The sequence below is a fragment of the Manis pentadactyla genome, chromosome 7 (assembly GCF_030020395.1).
Source record: "Manis pentadactyla isolate mManPen7 chromosome 7, mManPen7.hap1, whole genome shotgun sequence".
In the NCBI taxonomy this organism is placed as follows: domain Eukaryota; kingdom Metazoa; phylum Chordata; class Mammalia; order Pholidota; family Manidae; genus Manis; species Manis pentadactyla.
The window spans coordinates 79,515,259-79,539,768 of record NC_080025.1 but is presented as its reverse complement, the minus strand read 5'-3'; the positions used below and the strand labels follow the sequence as shown (position 1 = coordinate 79,539,768).

The window sequence follows — 24,510 nt, the reverse complement described above, 5'->3', positions numbered from 1 at the left end:
GGATCAAGTGAGACAAAGAGCTGTAAGAAAAATTAGTGTAGGCATCCTACAGTACGGGAGAATACATTTGTAAATGACATATCTGACAAGGGGTTAACATCCAGAATACATAAGGAACTTACACGCCTCAACACACAAAAAGCAAATAACCCGATTAACAAATGGGCAGAGGATATGAAGAGACAGTTCTCCAAAGAAGAAATGCAGATGGCCAACAGACACATGAAAAGATGCTCCACATCACTAATCATCAGGGAAATGCAAATTAAAACCACAATGAGATATCACTTCACACCAGTAAGGATGGCCAGCATCGAAAAGACTAAGAACAACAAATGCTGGTGAGGATGCAGAGAAAGGGGAACCCTCCTACACTGCTGGTGGGAATGTAAGCTAGTTCAACCATCATGGAAAGCAATATGGAGGTTCCCCCAAAAGTAAAAATAGAAGTACCATTTTACCTGGGAATCCCACTCCTTGGAATTTACCCAAAGAATACAACTTCTCAGATTCAAAAAGATATATACACCCCTATGTTTATTACAGCACCTTTTACAATAGCCAAGATATGGAAGCAACCTAAGTGTCCATCAATAGATGAATGGATAAAGAAGATCTGGTACATATACACAATGGAATACTATTTGGCAGTAACAAAGAAACAGATTCTACCATTTGCAACCACATGGATGGAGCTGGAGGACATTATGCTCAGTGAAATAAGCCAGGTGGAGAAAGACAAGTGCCAAATGATTTCCCACATTTGTGGAGTATAACAATGAAGCAAAACTGAAGGAACAAAATAGCAGCAGACTCACAGACTCCAAGAAGTAACTAGTGGTTACCAAAGAGGAGTGTGGGAGGGTGGGTGGGGAGGGAGGGAGAAGGGGCTTGAGGGGTATTATGTTTAGTACACGTGGTGTCAGGGGATCACGCAGAGTAGGGACAGAGAAGGGACATAGTGGATCTGTGGCATCTTGCTGCACTGATGGACAGCGACTGCATGGGGGTATGGGTGGGGACTTGATAATATGGGTAAATGTAGTAACCACATTGTTTTTGATGTGAAACCTTCATAAGAGTGTAAATCAATTATACCTTAATAAAACTAAGTTAAAAAAAAAAGAAAAATTAGTATTTTTTACCTTGGTGCTTGTGGAAATGGTAGCTGAAGCTGCAAATGTGTTACCAGGTCATAAAGGCATAGGAAAAAGTTGAGCTGAGTAAGTGGCTACAACAAAAGCAACTTGAAAAACAATCTTGCCAGTGTTGCTTCCAGATTGAGGTCAGAAGCATAAAAATGAAGCAAACAAATAAAAATATTTAAATTGGATTCTTAAACTATCCACCTCTGAAGAAAGGGAATATCTGGTATTTTCTTTTCTATGTGGATTTACCAAAGCTTTTCATCTGGGTACTTTTTCCATTTACCCCAACTTTAGCGGTTTGCTGTGGCCTCACATAGTTTGATTATGGCAAAGAGCAGAATTCCATGACAAAATGAAATTTATTGGCCTCTCTTATTCTTTGGACTGTAGGTAAAAGAAGTGACAAAGAGAATGAGTTACCTAGTAACTGAAGTTAAAATAAATTGGCCTGAATGAAGTTTTTGATCTCAAGTGTTCAGATTGGCCTAGTTTTGGTCTTCTGGTGTGTGGGTACAGATACAATCTTTTTTGTGTGTGTTTTCCAGCTTTACTGAGATATAACTGACATATAATCTTGTGTGAGTTTAAAGTGTACAATGAGATAACTTGATATACTTCTATATGACAACATGTTCACCACAATAAGGTTAGTTAACACATCTCTCACCTCATATAGTTACCATTTTGTTGTGGTGGTGGTAAAACATTAAAACTCTTCTCTCCTAGGAAGTCTCAAGTACACAGTGCAGTATTTTTAACTATAGTCACCATTTGTACATTAGATCCCTTGAATATATTCATCTTATAACTGAAAATTGAACACTATCTCCTCATTTCTCCCACCCCCAGCCCTTGTCATCATGCTACTCTCTGTTTCTATGAGTTTGATGATTTTAAATTTCACAACTAAGAAATTATACAGTATTTGTCTTTCTTTGTCTGACTTATTTCACTTAGGATAACGCCATCAAAGTCCATTCATATTGTCACCAATGGCATGAGTCTTTCTTCTGGATTCAGATTTCAGAGTGCTGTAGAATTTCTTCTTCTCGAGACTGAATAATATTCCATCACACACACACACACACACACACACACACACCATTTTCTTTATCCAGTCATCCATTGATGAACATACATTGCTTCCATGTCTTGGCTCTTATGAATGATGGTGCAGTGAACATGGGAGGGCATATATCTTTTTGAGATAGCAATTTCACCTCCTTCAAATATATACCCAGAAGTGGGATTGCTGGATCATACAGTATTTCTATTTTTAATTTTTGAGGAACCTCCATACCTTTTACCATAGTGGCTGCACCAAATTACATTCCCACCAACAGTACACAAGGGTTCCCTTTCCTCACATCTTCACTAACATGTATTATCACTTGATTTTTTGGTAATCTAATAGGTGTGAGGTGGTATTCCACTGTGGTTTTGATTTGCATTTTCCCTGATGATTAGTGATGTTGAGCACTTTTTCATATACCTATTAGCCATTTGTATGTCTTCTTTGGAAAAATGTCTATTCAATCTTCTGCCCATTTCTTCATCAGATTGTTTGGGGTCTTTTTTGTTACTGAGTTGTATGAGTTCCTTATATATTTTGGATATTAACCCCTTATCAGATAAATAGTTAGCAAATATTTTCTACTATTCCACAGGTTGTCTTTTTATTTTGTCCATTGTTTCTATTGCTGTGCAGAATATTTTGAATTTGATGTCATCCTACTTGTTGATTTTTGCTTGTTTTGTTTGGGTATTTTGTGTCATATTAAAAAGTCATTGCAAAGACCAGTGTCAAGGGGCTTTTTCCTTATGTTTTCTTAGGAGTTTTACAGTTTTGGGTCTTAGGTTTAGGACCTCAATCCATTTTGAGTTAATCTTTGTGAGCTGTATAAGATAGGGATCCAGCTTCATTCTTTTGCATGTGAATATCTAGTTTTCCCAATGCATTTATTGAAGGGACTATCCTTTCCTTTTTGAGTATTCTTAGCTCTCTTGTTAAATAGTAGCAGACCATATATATGTGGGTTTATTTCTGGGATCTTGATCCTGTTTCACTGTTCTGTGTGTCTGTTTTTAGCCAGTACCACAGTATTTTGACTATTTTAACTTTTGAGTGTAGTTTGAAATCAAGAAGTATGATACCTCCAGCTTTGTTCTTTCTCAAAAATACTTTGGCAATTCAGGGTGTTCTGTGGTTCCACATAAATTTTTAGGATTTTTTTCTATTTATTTATGGTAAAAAAATCACTGGAATTTTGATAAAGATTGCATTGAGTCTATAGATAGCTATGAGAAATATCAACATTTAATAATATTGACTCTTCTAATCCATGAGCAGGATTAACTCCTTTTATTTGCATCTTTTTCAGTTACTTTCATCAATGTCTTGTAATTTTTGGTGTATAGATCTTTCATTTCCTCGGTTAAATTTATTCCTAAGTATTTTATTGTTTTTGATGCTGTTGTAAATGGGATTGTTTTCTTTCTTTCTTTTTCAGACAGTTCCTTGTTAGTGTATAGAAATGCAGTTGGTTTTTACATGTTGAATTTGTATGCTACAACTTTACTAAATTCAACAACCTTTAGTTTAACAACAAAATCAGTTCAACTGATAGATCTAACAGTTCTTTGGTGAGGTCTTTAGGATTTTCTAATACAAGATAATGTTATCAAGAAACAGACAATTTTACTTCTTCTTTCCCAGTTTGGATGCCTTTTACTTCTTTTTCTTGCCTGAGTATTCTGGTTGGACTTCCAGTACTACGTTGATTAAGAGTGGTGGAAGTGGGTACCTTTATTTTGTTCCTGATCTTAGAGGGAAAGTTTTCAACCTTTCACTGTTGAGCATGATGTTTGCTATCAGATTGTATATGGTCTTTATTATGTTCCTTCTATACACAAATTGTTGCAAGCTTCCATCATGAAAGGTTGTTGAATTTAGTCAAATGCTTTTTATGCATGTATTGTGATGATTATATGATTTTTGTCTTTCATTCTATTAATATGACATATCACATTTATTGACTTATGTGTTGGATCATCCTTGCATCCCAGGGATAAATCCTAAGGTTTCAAGGTTTCAAGGTGTGTGATCCTTTTAATGTACTGTTTCACTTGACCTGCGGTTTTGTTAAGGATTTTTGCATCTATATTGGTGAAGGTTTTGGCCTATAGTTTTCTTTTCTTATAATATTGTTATCTATTTTTGGTATCAGGATAATGCTGGCCTTATAATTTGAGTTTGGAAGAGTTTGAGAAGAATTATCATTAATTCTTATTTAAATGTATGCTAGAAATCACCTGTGAAGCCATCTAGTCTCAGCTTTTCTTTGAGAGGGTTTTGATTACTGATTCAATCTCCTTGCTACTGGTCTGTTTGGATTTTTCTATTTCCTCATGATTTAGGCTTAGTAGTTTGTATGGTTCTAGGAATTTATCCATTTCTTCTGCTGTTCAATTTGTTGGCCCATAATTATTCATAGTAGTCTCATTTTTTGTATTTATGCAATATCAGTTCTAATGTCTCCTCTTTCACTTCTAATTTTGAATCCTTACTCTTTATTTCTTGATTTAAGTCTAGCTAAAAGTTTGTCAATTATGTTTATTTTTTCAAAAAATTAATTCTTTCAAATAAATGCATTTCCACATTTCTTACCCTATATTCTCAAAAGAAAAGGTGACTGGACTTGAAAGCTGTGAAGGGTCATGGGTCATGATGATAACTTTGCTTTGGAATATGGGGAGGATGTGAAGGTAGGAGTGCTAAGTTAAGAGAAAAGTATAACTTGCGAGATTCCCCCTCTAAGATAGCATGAATGCAATAGAATCTTTCATAACAAAGTATCATTTCTCAATAATGCCAAAAAATCCTTCTTCTTACCTCTCTTGTTCTAATGCCTGATTCCTATGGTATTCAATTAACACAATATTTCACAGACGTTACAAATGGTGACTTAGGAACATTTTGCAATTTTAACATTTCATATTACTCTTAAATTTGCAGTCACGTATCATGTGTGTATTATGTTGCTGGTTGTTTATATTGGCAGCTAGATAGACAATAGAATATTTAAAATGTGAGTATTTTGTGGGGTTTTTTTGGTATCTTTAATATACAATTACATGAGCAACATTGTGGTTTCTAGAGTGCCCCCATTATCAAGTGCGAGTAGTTTTATCTTTATAAAAATAATAAGATTTAATTAAAATGTTACTATACTCAATAAAATTTTGGCATCTGTTAATTTTAATTCTTATTTTACCTTTTAAAGTTAACAGATTATTGTGAATATTTCAAAAGGAAACTTTTTGGAAAAGTATGAGGTAATTTTTTAATATTCAATGTATATGTTCTCATAAATATATGTTTAATTTTGGTATATTTTGAATACAATTACAATTTTTGAAAACTTCAGACAATTATTATGAGTTGAAAACAAACTATGTAAACATCTTGAGTATAACAACAAAATTAGTGATTTTGCTGAAATATGCAAGAAAGATTAATTTAATGGAACAAATACCCAATCTATAAATTATATAATCTTTATCACTCTTTCAGTTATCACCAGCCCATTGACAGATGAGCCAGATATATGCAATGAAAATTAAATTTAGTAGACCAATATTTTGCCAGACTTCAGGCACATTAACACCATAGCCATATACATATTCTTTGGTTTTTGTCATTACGAGGGACTATTTCTCAAGATAAGAAAATAGAATATATATTAGCAGTTTGTAATAAAGAACTAAAATCTCATCTAAAGTGCCACCTTCAACAATCCCCTAGGGTCCATGTTGATGGTTGATGTCCTTCCACTGTTCCATGCCAGACAAAATACAGAGTAAGGACACAGTGGATTATCTCAAATGGGAGTATCCCTGACCTGTGCCAGAGCAGAAAGAAGGTAGCCTGGAAGAAGCAACTGATTCTCCCTGAACAGTAGTTTCACCAACAGAGACTGTCCAGCAGCTCCAGACGAGAATTAAAAAGTTTATTAGGAGCTAGATCCATAGAGAGGGCCAATTATGTCCCCAGACTGACACGGTAAGGAAGAGCAACAGAAAGACAGGGCCTGGGGGAGATTGAGCCCAGCAAATAACATGTGGTAATTAATTGTTTCCTCAGCCCCAACACTCGTACATGTTTAAGATAAAAAGTGCTTAAGCTTAGACAGTTAAGGGCACTGATTGTCTCAAGAGCAGAGTCTTTGGAAATGATAAGGTGCAAATGCTGACAAATGGCTCCCTTGGCCCTGCACTGCAATCTGCAGCCACAGAGGCTGCCAGGTGCAGCAAGGGCAAAGCTCCCAACCATCCCTCAAAACACCAGGCCCTGTGGTCTGAAGCTCCCCTAGACTACAAATAACAAAGGCTTGAGCAGCCTGGGCTTGGGATGGGTTTGTTGGGGGAATTTCTGGCCCTGGTAGTCAGAGAGAGAAGTGACTGGTGAGGATATTGTATGGTCCTAGGAGTAAGGCTACCAAGCAGGGAAGCTCCCAGTTGAAGCCAGCTGGACTTTGACTTTTTCGCCTCCTTTCCCAGAGCTTGGCTGGGCAGTGGGTTCACTGCTGAAGCCAGGTCTGGACCTATGGATTGATACCTTCTGGGACTATGCTGCTGGGAATGTTTCCCTTGAGAGAAATAGGGATTTTATGCACTCTCCAGGGTTCTACAGGACTGTAACCTGGAGGGATTCTCATCGCAAGTGCCCAGACGGAATTTGGTCTGGGAGGCTGGCACCAGTAAAAGGACAGGAGACTGGACAAAGGACTGCACACTGCTCCTACCTCATGGAGGCTCACATGCTTGAGATAGCCTGTCACAGTCTACCCAGTCCTGCTGTGTACATATATTCATAAAATATCCTGGCATTGTTAACATTTTGCATCCCTGCACATTTAACAGATAGGTATTTAGAGCCAACTCTGTACCAGAGGATTAACACACAGGAACGTGAATAATCCCAATAACTTAGATTTCTTTAGAAGTGTGGTTCTCATCTAGATGGACTAGTTAAGGTATCATTCAGTATGAAGGGGGTGGGGGGTAGTGTTTACACAACCTCTCTGTGCCCCAGCCCGTGGAGTCTGTTAACTGAATTTTCTAAGTTTTAATATGGAAATGTAGTCTGGCAGGATGCTCTTCCTTGTGTTACTGGTTTAATCTAATCCTTCCAAAGCAGTGGTCCCTAGCATGGGAGGCTTATGATAGTCAGTGTGTCTGGAGGGTGTACAGGGGGAAAAGTGGGGGGCTATGGAGGTCAGATGGCAACAAACCCACTTTTGATGATGTATTTTCTCAGGCAGTGTTACCAAGAAATACAGCTTATTTCTCTGTGAGTGTCCTGAGGTTTCAATGTTTTAAAACATACTCTACACTGTGGTTTTACTACATGCAAGACTTGCTCTGGCCCTATGCGCCCTTTTCTATGCCTTTGCTCACACATTTGCCTTGATCCCCCACACCCATGTAGGCCCTCACTACCCTGCACAGCCCTGTTTCTTGTTCTTGACACGTGTATACACCAAAACCCGGCAAAATTCCTCAGTGGTACTGCTCTCTAATGCTAATGATAAAAAATAAGATGTATAGGTAATTTTTACTTTGCTTTTATGTGCCAAGTACATTTCTATTTCACTTACCTTCATGATCTATCATTATTTTTCCAATGAGACACTGAGGTCAGGAGATTCCCAAGATGGCCCAAGATTCCATTACTGGCATGCAGCAGACCTAGGATTCAAAGCCACATCTCTTTGACCCCTCAACCTATGCTCTGAGTCAACATGCTGCATGGCCTCCTCTAAGCCCCTCTACCACTGCCCCCAGTAACGCTCTCCTTTTCATTCCTTATGCTATTGATCTGTCTCCTACTTTGTTTCTACAACAGTTTGGTCTGTTTTAAAGTTTCATCAGAGAACCAACCTTGACTTTGTTGATTTTTGTTTTCTATTTTCTTAATATTTCACCCTATCTTTATTACTTTCTTTTTATTTTGTTGTTCTTTTTAATTTCTCCAGTGTGGTGGTTCGTTCACAAATCTTTACTTTTGTCAATGTTAGCATTTAGGGAATACATTTCCCTCTAAGTACGGCTTTTCTACAAGTTTTGATATTTAGCCTTTAAAAAAAATTTTGTATTGAGGTACACACAATAAAATGCACAAATCTTAATGTATTGCTCAGTGAATTTTGACATGCATATATGCTCATAAAACCAACTAAATACATTTAGCATTTTTAATTATTCAGTTCCAAGTATCTTCTAGTTTTCAATATATGAATTCTATGATACATAGAGGATGTGAAGTGTTTTTTAACTTACAAATATTCAGTTTATCTTTTTCATGTTTATTTCTTACTTAATTGTATTGTGATCAAAGAGTATAGCATGTCTGACCCTAGTCCTTTGTGTCTTAACATGTGGTCACTTTTCATAAATTTTTTGTGTGCTTATAAAGAAACTATATTTGCCAGTTGTTGAACACAGTGTTCTATATAAATTCAATCTGTTAAATGTGTTGATTGTGTTGTTCATTCTTTTATATACTTTGTAATTTTTTTATCTTGTTATCTATCGGTTCTGAAATAGGTGTATGTATTCAATCTCTCAGTGTGGGATTGAATTTAACCACCTCTCCTTTTCATTTTATAAACATTTCCTTTCAATGATATAAATCTATGTTTCTATATTTATGTGTATCTGGAATGATAATAGTTTCCTAGTGATATACATCATAATTGTCATTTAGCAACTACCTCCAGTAATCCTTTCACTTTAAAGTTTATTGTGTCTGATAATATAACTACACCAGCTTTCTATTAAGTGGTGTTTGCCTGGTATACTTTTTTTATCCTTTAACTTTTAGCATTTCTGGTGAAGTGTCTCTGTGTTTTAAGTGTGCCTTTTGAAAAGCATTGTGGACTTTGTTTTCAAATTCAGTATGCTTTTAACTGGAGAGTCTAACCTATTAATACTTATTGTGAATTGTGATATATTTAGACCATCATATTTGTTCCATCTTATCATTTCAGTTTATTTGTACTTTTTTGATGTTGTTTTCTTCTCTCTTGGCTGAATTTAAATTTAAATATTTTTCCCATTTTTATTTTCTCTATTAGCATAAAATCATACCTTCTATTCCTATTCATTTAATGATTTTTCTTTAAATATTAACATGAATATTTAACTTATGTTAAAATTAACTAATATCTTTATGTTCTTTCAGAATACAAGAGCCTTATAATGTTTCCATTCTTGACTCCTACCATCCCAGACAAATGATATGCAATTACTGTTTATTACCTTATTTCTCATATTAAACATATACTATTATTTTATACAGTTATTATTTATTTAGATTCATTGACATGCTTGCATTTTCTTTGCTTACCATTTCTTCTTACATTTCAGGCTTTTCTAATGGGATCATATTCTTTTTTCTTGCTGTATCTTTTCTAGAAATTACTTTAGTAGATATTTCTAGTATTTTGCACTAGTTCTAGTGTACAATTTTTTTTGGTCTCAGAATGACTTCAACATTGTTCATGAAAAGTAATTTTACCGGTTATACAGTTATTTTCTTTTTGAAAGATAATTTTGACTTTCTTCTCAAAAGTAATTTTGCTTTCTTCTTGACAGTTAATTTTATTGGGTATGCAATTATTTTCTTTCAGGAACTTATAGGTAGTATTCCATTTTCCTGTGGCCTTACTGATGTGAGAAGTCCCTTCTGTGCAAGTAATTGTAATAATAAAAAAATAATAGCGACTGTCATATTAATTCTTCTCAACCTTAGCTTTTCAAATCGTAGTTTATCTGTATATAAGTACCCTTGAGTATTTTAGTTTCCTTTTTCATACCAAATATACACTCACCACTGTATTTTTAATCCTTTTTGATAGTACTTAAAATGTTACTTTTTTTGGTCATGTGTGTAGCTGGACATTTGGCTAATGTAGTAGCACTATTACATGGTTACTATTTATTGAACACAGTAAGAGAATCTGTGTTCACTGATAGTCTATGAACTCATTTAATGCCCTCACCTTCCCTAAGTATTTATTTGCCCACTTTCAGATCAGGGAACGTAAGTTAAGAAAGGTCAGGTGACAGGTCTTCAAGTCCAGCTGTCTCCCAAGTCCATGTCTTTAGTCAAAAGATTATTTCCCAAGTGATAAGTTTGTTTTTCAAATATTTATTTTTATTCGTTTCCTGGAATTTTCATTCTGTTATGCCCTTTCTTGCCTTTACTACAGAATGGTACGTACTTAGTTTTGTTTTAAATATTATTGATCATAGAATTATCTTGTCACTTAAGCCTGGGATAGGCAATCCTTTAAAAACAAAACAGAAAAAACAAATAATAATAGCTAAAACTTATAGTGTCTCAAGGACTATTTTCAGCTATATTTATGAACACTGTCATTTAATCCTCATGTCTATACCATGAGGTCAGGCCTATCATTTTTATAGTTGAGGAAAATGAGGTAAACAGCTAATTAGGTATAGAGCCTAAATTTGAACCCAGACAGTCTAACTTCCGAGTCTACACTCCTAACCATTACACTGTACAGCTGTTCTAATGAATTTCTTCTCCTAGCTTTTAAGATGTTCTCTTTGCCTTTGGTTTTCTACAGTTTCACTAAAATGTGTCTTGAAGTAGAACTTTTCACTTATACTACTTGGGATTCACGTGACCTCTGCATTTCATGTGACCTGATAATTCTGGAGGGTTATCAGACGTTGTCACTTCAGATATCATCTCATCTCCATCCTCTGTCTGAAATGTCCAGTAGATGTATGTTATAACTTCTTGCTCAATACCTCATATTTTTCATATTTTTAATCTCTAAGATGTGGAATGATTATCTTTTCAGTTGGAGTTTCTGTTTAATAATTATCCGTTCACTTTCTTCCTAACTTAATGTTTTTTCTATAGTATATCTACTTTAATTATTATATTTTAGTTTCTAGAAATTTCATTTCATTCTTCTTAAAATTGGCTTGGTACTTTTTATAGTCTCCTTGTGGTTTTGCTCATATTTTATATTTTTAATAGCCTCTTTCATTCATTTAAATGTATTTCACACAGTTATTTTACATTATTATCCAATAATTTTAATATCTGTGGTTTTTGTTGTTTCTGCTACCTTTCTAATAGCAGCTCATTTCCTCATACATTTTTTAATCTTGCATGTGAACACATGTTTCTTGGAGTGGTAAGTCTTTGAGGCCTAGATTTAAGGTGTGTTTCTTCAATGTTTACATTGACTTTTGTGGGCCCCTGGAGACACCTTCACATGTGGACCAAACTAAATTCTCAACTTGTACAGTGTAACTAATGTTCCCAAATCCACTGAGGGCAGGCTTCTGGTTATGAACTTTTAGAAGATATCCTTTATCACCTGTATCTTGAGCAGAGAAAAAGATAAGCAAGTTTACTTTCTTCTTTTAAGAGGTTTTTCCCCCTCTTAGCCTAATTTTAGGAGGCCCAGACTATATACAGTTGTTATTTGATCATAACTCTTGTAAAAGAGATCCTACAGGGCTCCCTAGACCCTGTGATCATATGAGGCCATAGGAAGAAGTTATCAGTCTGCAACCTGGAAGGGGGTCTTCATTAGAACAGCCATGCTTGATCTTGGACTTACAGTCTCCATAACTGAGAGAAATAATTTTCCATTCTTTATAAGATGCTCAATACATGGTGTTTTGTTATAGTAGCCCAAATGCACTAACATTTGCTATCTCATATTAAGTTATCTAGTTGTCATAGAGTACATGCAAATAAAAACATTAAATTTCTGTTCATATTTTTTTAATTATGTTTTTCTCTCAATTTTGGTTGCTTAAAAATCCATGGACATTTAAAAATTCTGACCTGATATTCAGTTTCTACCTCCCTAAGCTGAATTTTCCTCCAAGTTAAATCTGTTTTTAAATCTTCTGTACTTTTCTATATCCTATAGAAATCAACAAATGCTTGCATCAACTGAGAAAAATAATCTAACCAGGACTTCCTGGTAAGACTTGGCAGAAATGATCTTGCCCTTCAGCACAAGTCTCCCCATGTTGAAAAATCTTCCAGAAAAATCTGCAATAGAAACTTGAACATCTTTCTAGGGCATCATCAGAGGTTGTTATCCACATTATTCTTTCTCCCATATATGGGTAGCAAGCAGGTTACAGATGGAGATATTAGTATAAAAAGAGATCAAATTTGGTTTAAAATCACAAAACATACCAATATCATGGATCTTGCAATGTACTCATATTATACTACACCTGATACATTTCAGGGTCATCCAAACAGTATTTGTCAAATGTGAGACTATCTGATGTTGGTCAGGTACTTTTTCTACAGAAGCTGTATCACGTACTACAAATCCATAAATTAGGGTCAAATGCTGTTTGCATATGTGTGTGAGTAAGTATTGTTGGTAACATTTTTGAGATCCTAGACTTGGATCCTCTTCTTCTTAGCACTTAGTTTATTAACCAATCTTTGACTGAACAGGAAAGCATAATTTTTAATTTGCAAATAAAGCAAATGTTTTGTAACCACTCAGGTTACAAAAATGGCTAAAACAATTTTTCTCTCAAGATGCTCACAGTGTACATCAAAGAATACATGTTAAAAATTACATTCAATGTGATTAGAGCTATAATATAGAATAATATCAAGTACTATGAGAACAGAGTGAAGTGAACAAAGAATTAGAGTGTAGTGAAAAGGGGACACATAAGTCTTTACAGAATCCCAAAGGCCAAGTGGGTCAGAATGGGATAGGAGGGAAATCTGGGCTGAAGGCATGAAAAAGCACAGTATATTCCAGAAATGCAAATAGTCCTACATGATTTAGGCAAGAAGGAAATTGGAAAGTATTCAGATAAAGAGCAGCCCATGTGGAAAGCAGTAGAGACAGAAAAGCTTAAGTTTTAGTTAAGAAATGGTGAGAAAAATCTGTTCATCTGGAGAAGATGGTTTAGGGAGGGAAGTAAGATAAAAGAAGTTAGAAAGATAGAAGATACCATAGCACATGATTATTACAAGAGCAGAGATGCAAAATCTTCTGTGCCATGGGTTTATAATTGAGACAAATGCTTCCAAATGTTAACCTTCATACACCTTCACCTTGGGTCTTGTTAAAATGCAGGTTCTGAACCAGTAGATCATGGTGGGCCTGAGATTCTGCATCTTTGACAAGTTCTCAAGTGATGCTAATCCTGGTAAACCCACAGACCACATTTGGAATAGCAAGTGTTTAGAATATACCATTGTTTGTCTCAATTAGTTTATGTGATTTTAAAGGTAGGCTCTAGTGTCTCCAAACTCACCCCATATTACTAATATTTTCAAAGATCCTATTTTTTTAAAGCTTCATATGGGATGCTCTATATCAGTTTTATTGCATTTAAGCCTTAGAATTAGAGGAGGAGATAAATAAATCCTAGGTCTTTCTCTTCTTTCAGGATGCATTTGCTTCTGGCCTCTCTCTCATTCCCTCTTTTACCATATGTAGCATCTCTTCCAAAAGAAAATTTAATAACTTAATTCTCTCATTTTATTACTATTTTTTGCCTACACTATATAGTCCTTGTAACAGAGAAGTCTTAAAACTAAGTAGACTATAAATTACTTAAAATCTGTAACTGGATTTCAGAGAATTTTGTCCCTTCCATAGTACCTAGCCTAGGGCTTTGTCAACAGGGAATGCTCAAATCTGTCTTGAATAACCTACATGTACCCTAGGTTAGTCCAAAAGAATTTCATGGCTACATGGAAATAGACTGTACACATAATCTTTTTTTCCTCCTGTGCATATAAATTTTGCATTTCAAAATACTGAGCTTCCTACACTTCCAATGGGAGTTTTGCACACAGTCTATAAATCTTGCTGTTGAGACATTTTCCTTCATTACTCTAAATTTATCTTAATTTCAGTCCAATTAAAAACTGTTTACTAGAGTTTTCCCCCCATATAATTGAGCACAGTATAGTTGATTTTTTAACTGTACACATACATCTGTGAATAATTCCTAAATGTCACAGTATATAGGAGATCCTGCAGCATAATGGAAGTAATTTATTTCCAAATTGCTCCCATTTTTCTTATGACTTGCTTGCGAAGCTTTATTAAAATCAAGTGCAGCAGATATGACAAGAGGCTGACCTTGTTTCCTAAGCATTATGCATGCTGCCCACACAAAAGACTCCTAAGGCTTTTGCACAGCCCGTAAATTCATACATCCCCAAATCTCTCTCCCTAGTTAGTGATCAAAAAGTAATGGCAATACAGCATAATATTTAAAAGCATGGAATCTGAAGTACGAGTTCTGAGGTTCACATGCCATCTCTACCCTTCTCTAGTTGTGTGACTTTAAGCAAGTTATTGAACCTTTCTCAGTCTAATTTTCTCATCTGTAAAGTAGAATAACAGCATCTACTTCACAGATAAGGATGAAATGAGGTGATGTATATAAAGATTGAAAAATACCTTGGTAGTTATTATTATTATTATTGTTATAAGTATTATGGTCATTTTAAATTCCCACCAACCCCTACAGCAGCCAATTTCCAGGCAACAGTTGGGGTTGCCACACAGACCTTAAATAAAGTCAAACACCAACATGTGGCATAGGATTATAGCAACCATGTTATTATGGTCAGGTTATTCTGGTCATCTCAGTGGGCAAACATCATTGATCATCAGAGTCACATCCATTTTTCAGCAAATAGCCTATTAATAATTCCTAACCCTGCTAATGGTGTTACTCTCTGTTACAACAGACAAGCATTTTCTTTCGGACAGTTAGAGCAATGTGTCAATTTGATCGGACTCATCAAATTGGTACTGTGCAAGGCACCGAGGCAAGATGTGTGGAAGGATATAAAGATGAATATTTAATGGCTATTAATGTCTTTCTATTTGCTGGGCACTGAGATAGGTGATAAAGATAGAAAAGAGAGCAAGGTATATACAGTTTCTGTCCTTGGGAAACTTTCAGTTTAGGGGAAAGAAAAGAAGATAAACCACAATTATAATAAAGTCTATGTGCTGTACTAGGAGGACAAAATGCTATGTGGGAGAAGAACAAGATAGAGAGGAGGTCAAGGAAGGTGTCAAGTTGAAGTGCCATCTAAGTTGAGAACAAAAGCATGAGTAACAATTAGCCAGCTGAAAAGACAGGAAAATACTAAGGAACAGCATAGGCAAAGGTTCAGAGGCAAGGAAAAGCCCAACAGGCTTTACTGGAAAACGTATAGTGCAAGCATTAGAAGGGAGAGATGCTGATAGGACCTCATAAGCCATGGTAAGGAGTCTGGATTTTATCTCAAAGGAAATGAGAAGATGCTAAAGGTTTAAGCAGGGGAATGAGATGTTGAGATAAATAGGTATTTTAGAAAAACCACCCTGGCTGCTGAGCAGGGAATGAATAGGCAAGGGGAGGTAGACAGGGGGCAAGAGTTGAGTCAAGAAAACCTATTAGATTGTTTTGATGATAAAAGCAAGACCTGGAGGTGGCCTGGACTCAGATTGAGCAGTGGAAATATAAAGAAGTGAATGGTTTCAGGAGATACCAAGAAAAGAGAATCAGTAAGAGTTAATGATGGATGAGAAGTAGTACATGTGGGAGAAGAAAAGAATGAAAGATGGCTTTGAGATGACATAAAGGATGCAAAGTGGAGAGCACAGCTCCTGTTCCCTGCTGTGTGGGCCCAGAGCTAGGACAGAATGTGAGCACTAACCTAATGGAAATGCAAACATGCAGGAGAAGCATAAGCGAATGATTCCTCAGGGACCAGGCGCTTGGCAATGTCTTCAAGGTTAGGAGGCAAGGGAATTGGATTAAGATTAACAGGGACTGTTAGTTTGGAAAAGATGAAAGGATATTTCCATTGTTCAGTGATGTCAGTCCTGTAGCTTGGATCCCTTTCAATGGCCAGAGTCCTTGGGGCAGAGGCAAAAGTACTGACAGCCAAAAGTCCAGAGGAACCTCCATCTGTTCATCAGGACCTGGAATTCCCGCCTGAAAATGTCTGTGGTTCCGTGTAACATTTCTCACACTGCAGGTATTAGAGGTCACGTCCAGTTCTCTGTCCGCCAGGGAACTGCTGCTCTCAAAGTGTATGTAGCCGAAGCCTTGCCGAAGGCACCAGAAACAATTCACTCTCTCTCCCCGCTTAAGTCTTGTTTTAAAACAGACAAAAGCCAAATTTGATGTAACTCTTCAAGGCCTTGCATACCAGATTTTCTCCTGAAGTGGATTTCCATGTACCTCAGAGAAAAAGGCATTGCTGTCAGCCTGGACTCCCCACTGACCCTCTCCCTCAGCCCTGCTGACCTGAGTGGCACCCAGGACTTGGAGCAGTGCTGCGAGGGCTTAGAGAGCGGTTACCCAGCCTCTTAAATTGCCAGCCCGGCACATATGGGATACATCTTTAACCACAAAATATGTTTTCTTTAAGGCCTTTCCTCAATTGTGAAAACTTGAATTTAATAAGGACTGAGGAAGCCTATAAATCAAACACAATAAAATATTAAATTATGCACCTCACTCCAAGTGGGGTACATATATTTTATCATCACAAGAAGTGGGTCTGGGTATTCTGGAAATTCTGATTTCTTGGGCAATCTGGGGTCTGGGGAACAAAGCTGCATTAGTTTTCAATTTACAGAACATGATGCTGGTGATTACATTAACTTAATCTAATATTATTTTCCATATTTAAAGACAGAATGAGAACCTTGTGTTTAGACTGTTGTTGGCTTTAAAAACATAAATGTGAATGTGTATGTGTGGTGTGTGTGTATGTGTGTGCATACATACAGAAATAAGGGCCCGGCTGGCCTCCCATATAATAGGCTGAGTTATTAGTACAGCTGCACATTCTGTGTCTCAAGGGATTAGAAGCTCAGCCTGAAATCTCATTTAATTACAGGGCATCGACTACCATGGACCTCTTGCATCTGGACCCAGGAATAATAGAGAGAATTTTCTTTGAATGCTTGGTAGTATTCAGGATAGAAACACATGTAGTTCAATTTCTGACTTTTGGTTAAGAACGAAAGCAAAATTTCACAAATGGTTAGCTCAGCCTATTAAATAATTTTGCTAAAGTTCCTGATTCTTCTTTGGAGGGCTTTAAAAACATGCAATTCTATTCTTTCAGATGTGGAGGTAAAAAGGTGCTAAATTAGTCACTTCATCTGTAAATGGACACAACAATAATACCTACCTCACAGGTTATCGTGGGGATGACATTAGGTAGTGAAAGTGAAAGGGCACCACAAAATAGCAAATGCTATTCAATTTTGGCTAAACACTATTGTTACTCATTCATTCCTTTATTCATTCAATAAGAATTTTGAGTACTTGCTAGGTACCAAGCACTGTTCTGGATGAGGGAAATAGGGTGGTAAATAAGAGGACATGATTTCAGCTCTAAGGCAGTTTACATCCTAATGAGGGAGACAGATGATAATTCTAATGAATAATAAATGCTATGAAAAATTGTGAAGTGGAATAAAGTGATAGATAGTGGCTGTGGAGTTCCTTTGGAAAAGTTCCCTTGAACAAAGTAACATTTGTGCTAGAGACTGAATGAATTAAATGACAAGAAGCCAGCCAGAGGAAGAACATTCCAGAAAGAGGCAAAAGCAAGGGGAGCGGCCCTAAACTGGGCCTGTTGAGGTCAAGAGAAGACCATAGTGCCCAGAGGATAGTGAGGCAGGAGAGTGGTACCAGGTGAATCTTTGGGGAACGACGGTGGCCCAGCAAGTAGGGCCAGTCTTGTCAGCCTCAATAGAGTTTGGACGTCATCACAAGAACTATGGGACAGCACTGGGGGATTTTAAGCTGGTAAGAGATTAAGATACGTGTTCTGGATTGCATTTTAAAAACAAAATCATTTTAGCTGCTGTGTGGAGAATGCCTGAGAGGTGGGGAGGGAAGTGGCCAGAGTTGTCATGGAGACACCAATCAAGAGATTATTACAAGAGCAGAGGGGAGAAGAACCACGGCTACACTAGGTGGTTGCAGGGAGACAGGAGAACAGGCATCCCAGTGGAGATGTCAAGCAGGAAGCTGCATGTATGACTTGGAGTTCAGGAGAGATTTGGGTTAGACTTATCAGTGTGAAAGTCATCAGCAAACCAACGGCAGAGGAAGCCTTGGGGGCTGAATTGTCACATAGGGGAATTATAGAGGGAGAAAAAAAGGGCCACAGTTGAGCTTTGAAGTATCCCAAAATTAAGGAGAAAACCAGCAAAGAGGCAACTAATGAAAAAGGCAAGGGCAAATTCAGAAAGTGTGGTGCTCTGGTAGCCAAGAGAAGAGAGCATTTTAAGAAGGAAAAAGTGGCCAATTACTTGAATGCAGCTGAAATGAAGAGCAAGATGAGTACTGGAAAACTCACTGGATTTAATGACCTTGATAAGGGCACTAAAATCTGATTATGGTAGGCTTCAAATACACTTGAACCTGAGGAATGTAGAGGACAACTTTGGCAACCCTTCTGTGAAGTTTTATGAGAAAAATCAAAGAAATGAGACTTGGGTCAAAAAATATTTTAGTCACAGGCAGCAGGTGGTGAGGACGTGTGCAAACCCGCTCCTTCCCCTTTCTGAACTCCATCTTCTCAGTAGGGGCAGTGGTAACCTCAGTTCAGCCACCAACAGGCAGCTCTGTCTGCACCCAGGAACTACACACCCTTGAGGTGACTGGTTGGGAGACGGTCCCCCAGATGAAGTCTCCCATAGCCTCGCTCCCGAAAACCAAGTTGTGCTCCTGGCAGGCTCGCCCCAGAGGATGAGGCTACTGCAGGCCAGCATGGTGTGGAGGCTCTGGCCACCATGGAAGTAGCCAACTGCATGCTTGGAGGTAAAACCCATGGATCCCTGGCCTGTGCTGGCAAAGTAAGAGGCTGGGCTCCCAGAGTGGCCAAACAGGAGAAAAAGAAAAAGAAGACAGGCCAGGTCCAATAGTGGATGCAGTACAACTGACAGTTTGTCAGTGTGCCCACCTCTGGCAAGAAGGACCCTGTAACTACTAGGAGGGGAAATCCTGGGACAAGATACCTTTGAAACCAAAATCAGTCAAAGGAAGAAATTAAGTTTAAAACCCATTTATTGCTTACAAGCAGTCATCCCACGTCTCTCTCTCTCTCTCTCTGGCTGAGGCAGAAGCGAGCAAATTCTCCCCCCAACCTCTCAGGTCCAGATAAGCCCTGCTTGCCCAAGTAATTACCCACTGATATGGAGATGGACTACTTCTCTCCACCCCTTGGAAACACCTGTTGATATGGAGATGCACTAAAGCCTGGTGAGAGAGTCTGGAAATACTGCAATTTTACCCACAGGCCCCAATGCCAACTCTTCAGTCATTTGTAATCCCGGCTGTCTCTAATAAAGCCACTTAGACCTGTCAACAAAGAGCATTTTCTTTTACTAATTAATACTAGCTTACTAGCTACCTTTTTTTTGCCTACTCACTATGTACTTTATCTCACTGACATTTTAATCCTTAACATCCTGCCAGATAGTTATTGTAATATACTCTTTACATATGGATCAAATGATGTACAGGGATAGACAACTAGCCCAAGACTTGCAACTAGTAAATAGAGGAGTCAACATGGGAACTCACATCTCTCCTGTTTCAAGGCCCCTGGTTTTCCCATAAAACTCCAGTGACTGCATGCTTACACTCTGAACTATGTTCTCCAACAGAATGTGTGTAAAGCTGCAGCCATGGTTCATTGTGTTAGTTAGTATCCTCTTTATCTGTATGAAACATACCTGATTCCTACTCACCTGGGCTAATGATCTCATGTAACTGAAACTTTAGAGGCAGGGCAGGCCCCAAGCATGAACAGTGGTCCATCACAGACCCTCTTCCCTCCTCTGTGTGCTGCAGTTCTCAGCACGGGCTTCATCTTAAGGTTGGTTTCCTCCTGCACACTGGGCACCTTCCACTGTAAACATGTTATATACTCCCTTGTTTAAATCTGAATCTTTGTTCAAGATTGCCGTAGAGTTGTATTTATTTGCAACTCTAGAGAGAATGGATAGAAAACTTCTCTCTGAAGTATAGAATAAATATAGGCACTGTCTGCTTTTGCTTACTAGGGCCATGTCCACCCGCTCATCAATCACTGGGGAACTGTCAGACATTGATTGGCTTAGATGAATCAGACCTTGCTCTGGAGCTGACAGTCAAGGGATAAACTGTCAAAATCTGGTTGAATTAGGAAGAGATGGGAGATAGATGTTGGACAGAGAATGCTAGGTTCTACCTGTGGCTGCAGTCCTGTGTAAGTAATCTATGAAAGGCATGTTTACATGTGCTCTCCCCACAAGATCTTAGAGAACACCTCAACACAGGCTGAAGAGTTATTAGAGAAGTTGTCAGAATCCTTTATGGTGTTTCTGAATAAGGAATTCTGCCACATATTCCTGATTTTGTTTCTATTTGCTCTTTTAAATGAGGGCTTCTTCCAGGACATACTTCTTTGTCCCCACAAAAGAGGATTTGATCCATAACGGTTTTGTTTAGCCTAAGCCTTAAGATTGTGAATTACTAGAGGGAATTACTCTGTTTTCTATTGCTTTGTATTCTCTGCTTAATACTGGGTACTAAATAAAAACAGTTGTCTGGCTTTCTCTTGCAAATCATTGAAAAGCTTTCAACTGAAAATGTAATGTAAAGTCACTAGATGCTGCATCATCTTGATATTTATATGTGTCACTAATGTGATACATCTGGCTATAGACAAAATCAACAGAGTTCAAGTGAAAAAATAGATACAACTCTATGGCAATCTTGAACAAAGATTTAAAAAACATATTTCCATTTTATAAAAGAACAACAGAATAGCAGTTGTATAAGTGTTTTTTAATTTCCAAGTCCAACTTCATCAGATAATATTTAAGCACACATTTAATTTAATCTCAAAATTCCGTCATCTAAATGGGTAAAATAGTTTTTCTAATCTAAATATAATAATGTCAAAGAAGTAGCTTGTAAAATGATAAGATATTTCTTATGATTTTGTTAGTATTTAATGAAATACCTATAGGAAGTACTCAAGGGAAAGAAAGAACTAAGCTTTTGATTATTTATCATGTGTTCTCTATTGTATTTACATTAACTTGCTTAGCACTCACTACTACCCTACCAAATATAACCTATCTTCAATTTATAAATGAAAGGACTTTGGCTCAAAGTTTAATAAAACCTATCTAGGTTTACATAGCAATCATGGTAGAGTAATAAAATGGACTTCAGGTCAGTCTGTCTAAAGAACATACATTCATCTCACTTCTTTATACCACCCATTGTAGATATACAAGAGAAGCAGACTTTTTCATGTCTCACATAAGCCTGAGTACCATGAGATACATGTCCATAACATGCAGAGTTCTTTTGCAGGGTTTGACACATTTGGTTAATGACAGATTCCCCTCTAGAATCTAGAGTCTATAGGCTCCAAGAGGTCAGAAATCCTTAGTCTGACTTATCACTTTATAAATCTCTGATTCTCACACTCAAAATTTGAGTACTTTACTGAAATATCTGTTAACTGGCAACCTTTTAAGGAACTTCTTTATAATTAAAACACCAGGCAATATACACTGATGCGACACTTACAAAGCAAGTCACAGTCTGTCAGAAAAAAATCAAATCCCAAAGAGCACAGAACAAAACACCCAACATATGAAGAATGGAGGAGTAGGAATAATAAGGGAGAGAAGAAAAGACTCTCCAGACAGTGTATATAACAGCTCAATAAGCAAGCTAAGTTAGGCAGTAAGATACTAAAGAGGCTAACCTTGAACCTTTGGTAACCACAAATTTAAAGCCTGCAATGGCAATAAGTACCTATTTTTCAACAGTCACCCTAAATGTTAATGGGCTGAATGCACCAATCAAAAGACACAGAGTAATAGAATGGATAAAAAAGCAAGGCCTATCTATATGCTGCTTACAAGAAACTCACCTCAAACCCAAAGACATGCACAGACTAAAAGTCAAGGGATGGAAAAACATATTTCAGGCAAACAACAGCGAGAAGAAAGCAGGGGTTGCAGTACTAATATCAGACAAAATAGACTTCAAAACAAAGAAAGTAACAAGAGATAAAGAAGGACACTACATAATGATAAAGGGCTCAGTCAAACAAGAGGATATAACCATTCTAAATATATATGAACCCAACACAGGAGCACCAGCATATGTGAAACAAATACTAACAGAACTGAAGGGGGAAATAGACTGCAATGCATTCATTCTTGGAGACTTCCACACACCACTCACCCCAAAGGATAGATCCACTGGGCAGAAAATAAGTAAGGACATGGAAGCACTGAACAACACAGTAGAGCAGATGGACCTAATAGACATCTATAGAACTCTACATCCAAAAGCAACAGGATATACATTCTTCTCAAGTGCACATGGAACATTCTCCAGAATAGACCACATACTAGGCCACAAAAAGAGCCTCAGAAAATTCCAAAAGATTGAAATACTACCTACCAACTTTTCAGACCACGAAGGCATAAAACTAGAAATAAACTGTACAAAGAAAGCAAAAAGGCTCACAAACACATGGAGGCTTAACAACACACTCCTAAATAATCAATGGATCAATGACCAAATCAAAATGGAGATCCAGCAATATATGGAAACAAATGACAACAACAACACTAAGCCCCAACTTCTGTGGGACGCAGCAAAAGCAGTCTTAAGAGGAAAGTATATAGCAATCCAAGCATATTTAAAAAAGGAAGAACAATCCCAAATGAATGATCTAGTGTCACAATTATCGAAATTGGAAAAAGAAGAACAAATGAGGCCTAAGGTCAGCAGAAGGAGGGACATAATAAAGATCAGAGAAGAAATAAATAAAATTGAGAAGAATAAAACAATAGCAAAAATCAATGAAACCAAGAGCTGGATCTTCGAGAAAATAAACAAGATAGATAAGCCTCTAGCCACACTTATTAAGAGGAAAAGAGAGTCAACACAAATCAACAGTATCAGAAACGAGAAAGGAAAAATCACGACGGACCCCACAGAAATACAAAGAATTATTAGACAATACTATGAAAACCTATATGCTAACAAGCTGGGAAACCTAGGAGAAATGGACAACTTCCTAGAAAAATACAACCTTCCAAGACTGACCCAGAAAGAAACAGAAAATCTAAACAGACCAATTACCAGCAACGAAATTGAAGCGGTAATCAAAAAACTACCAAAGAACAAAACCCCCGGGCCAGATGGATTTACCTCGGAATTGTATCAGACATACAGGGAAGACATAATACCCATTTTCCTTAAAGTTTTCCAAAAAATAGAGGAGGAGGGGATACTCCCAAACTCATTCTATGAAGCTAACATCACCCTAATACCAAAACCAGGCAAACACCCCACCAAAAAAGAAAACTGCAGACCAATATCCCTGATGAACGTAGATGCAAAAATACTCAACAAAATATGAGCAAACCGAATTCAAAAATACATCAAAAGGATCATACACCATGACAAGTGGGATTCATCCCAGGGATGCAAGGATGGTACAGCATTCGAAAGTCCATCAACATCATCCACCACATCAACAAAAAGAAAGACAAAAACCACATGTTCATCTCCATAGATGCTGAAAAAGCATTTGACAAAGTTCAACATCCATTCATGATAAAAACTCTCAGCAAAATGGGAATAGAGGGCAAGTACCTCAACATAATAAAGGCCATCTATGATAAACCCACAGCCAACATTATATTGAACAGCGAGAAACTGAAAGCATTTCCTCTGAGATCGGGCACTAGACAGAGATGCCCACTCTCTCCACTGTTATTTAACATAGTACTGGAGGTCCTAGCCACAGCAATCAGACAAAACAAAAAAATACAAGGAATCCAGATTTGTCAAGAAGAAGTTAAACTGTCACTATTTGCAGATGACATGATACTGTACATAAAAAACCCTAAAGACTCCACCCCCAAAACTACTAGAACTGACATCGGAATACAGCAAAGTTGGAGGATACAAAATTAACACACAGAAATCTGTGGCTTTCCTATACACTAACAATGAACCAACAGAAAGAGAAATCAGGGAAACAACTCCATTCACAGTTGCATCAAAAAAAATAAAATACCCAGGAATAAACCTAACCAAAGAAGCGAAAGACTTATACTCTGAAAACTACAAGTCACTCTTAAGAGAAATTAAAGGGGACACTAACAGATGGAAACTCATCCCATGCTCGTGGCTAGGAAGAATTAATATCGTCAAAATGGCCATCCTGCCCAAAGCAATATACAGATTT

The 24,510-nt window shown here is 37.2% G+C and overlaps 1 pseudogene; it reads left to right on the top strand.

The window, feature by feature from the left end:
- The first annotated feature begins 15,935 nt into the window (after positions 1–15,935).
- Positions 15,936–19,577, top strand: LOC130684349 (FAU ubiquitin-like and ribosomal protein S30; annotated as a pseudogene).
- The last annotated feature ends 4,933 nt before the right edge of the window (positions 19,578–24,510 follow it).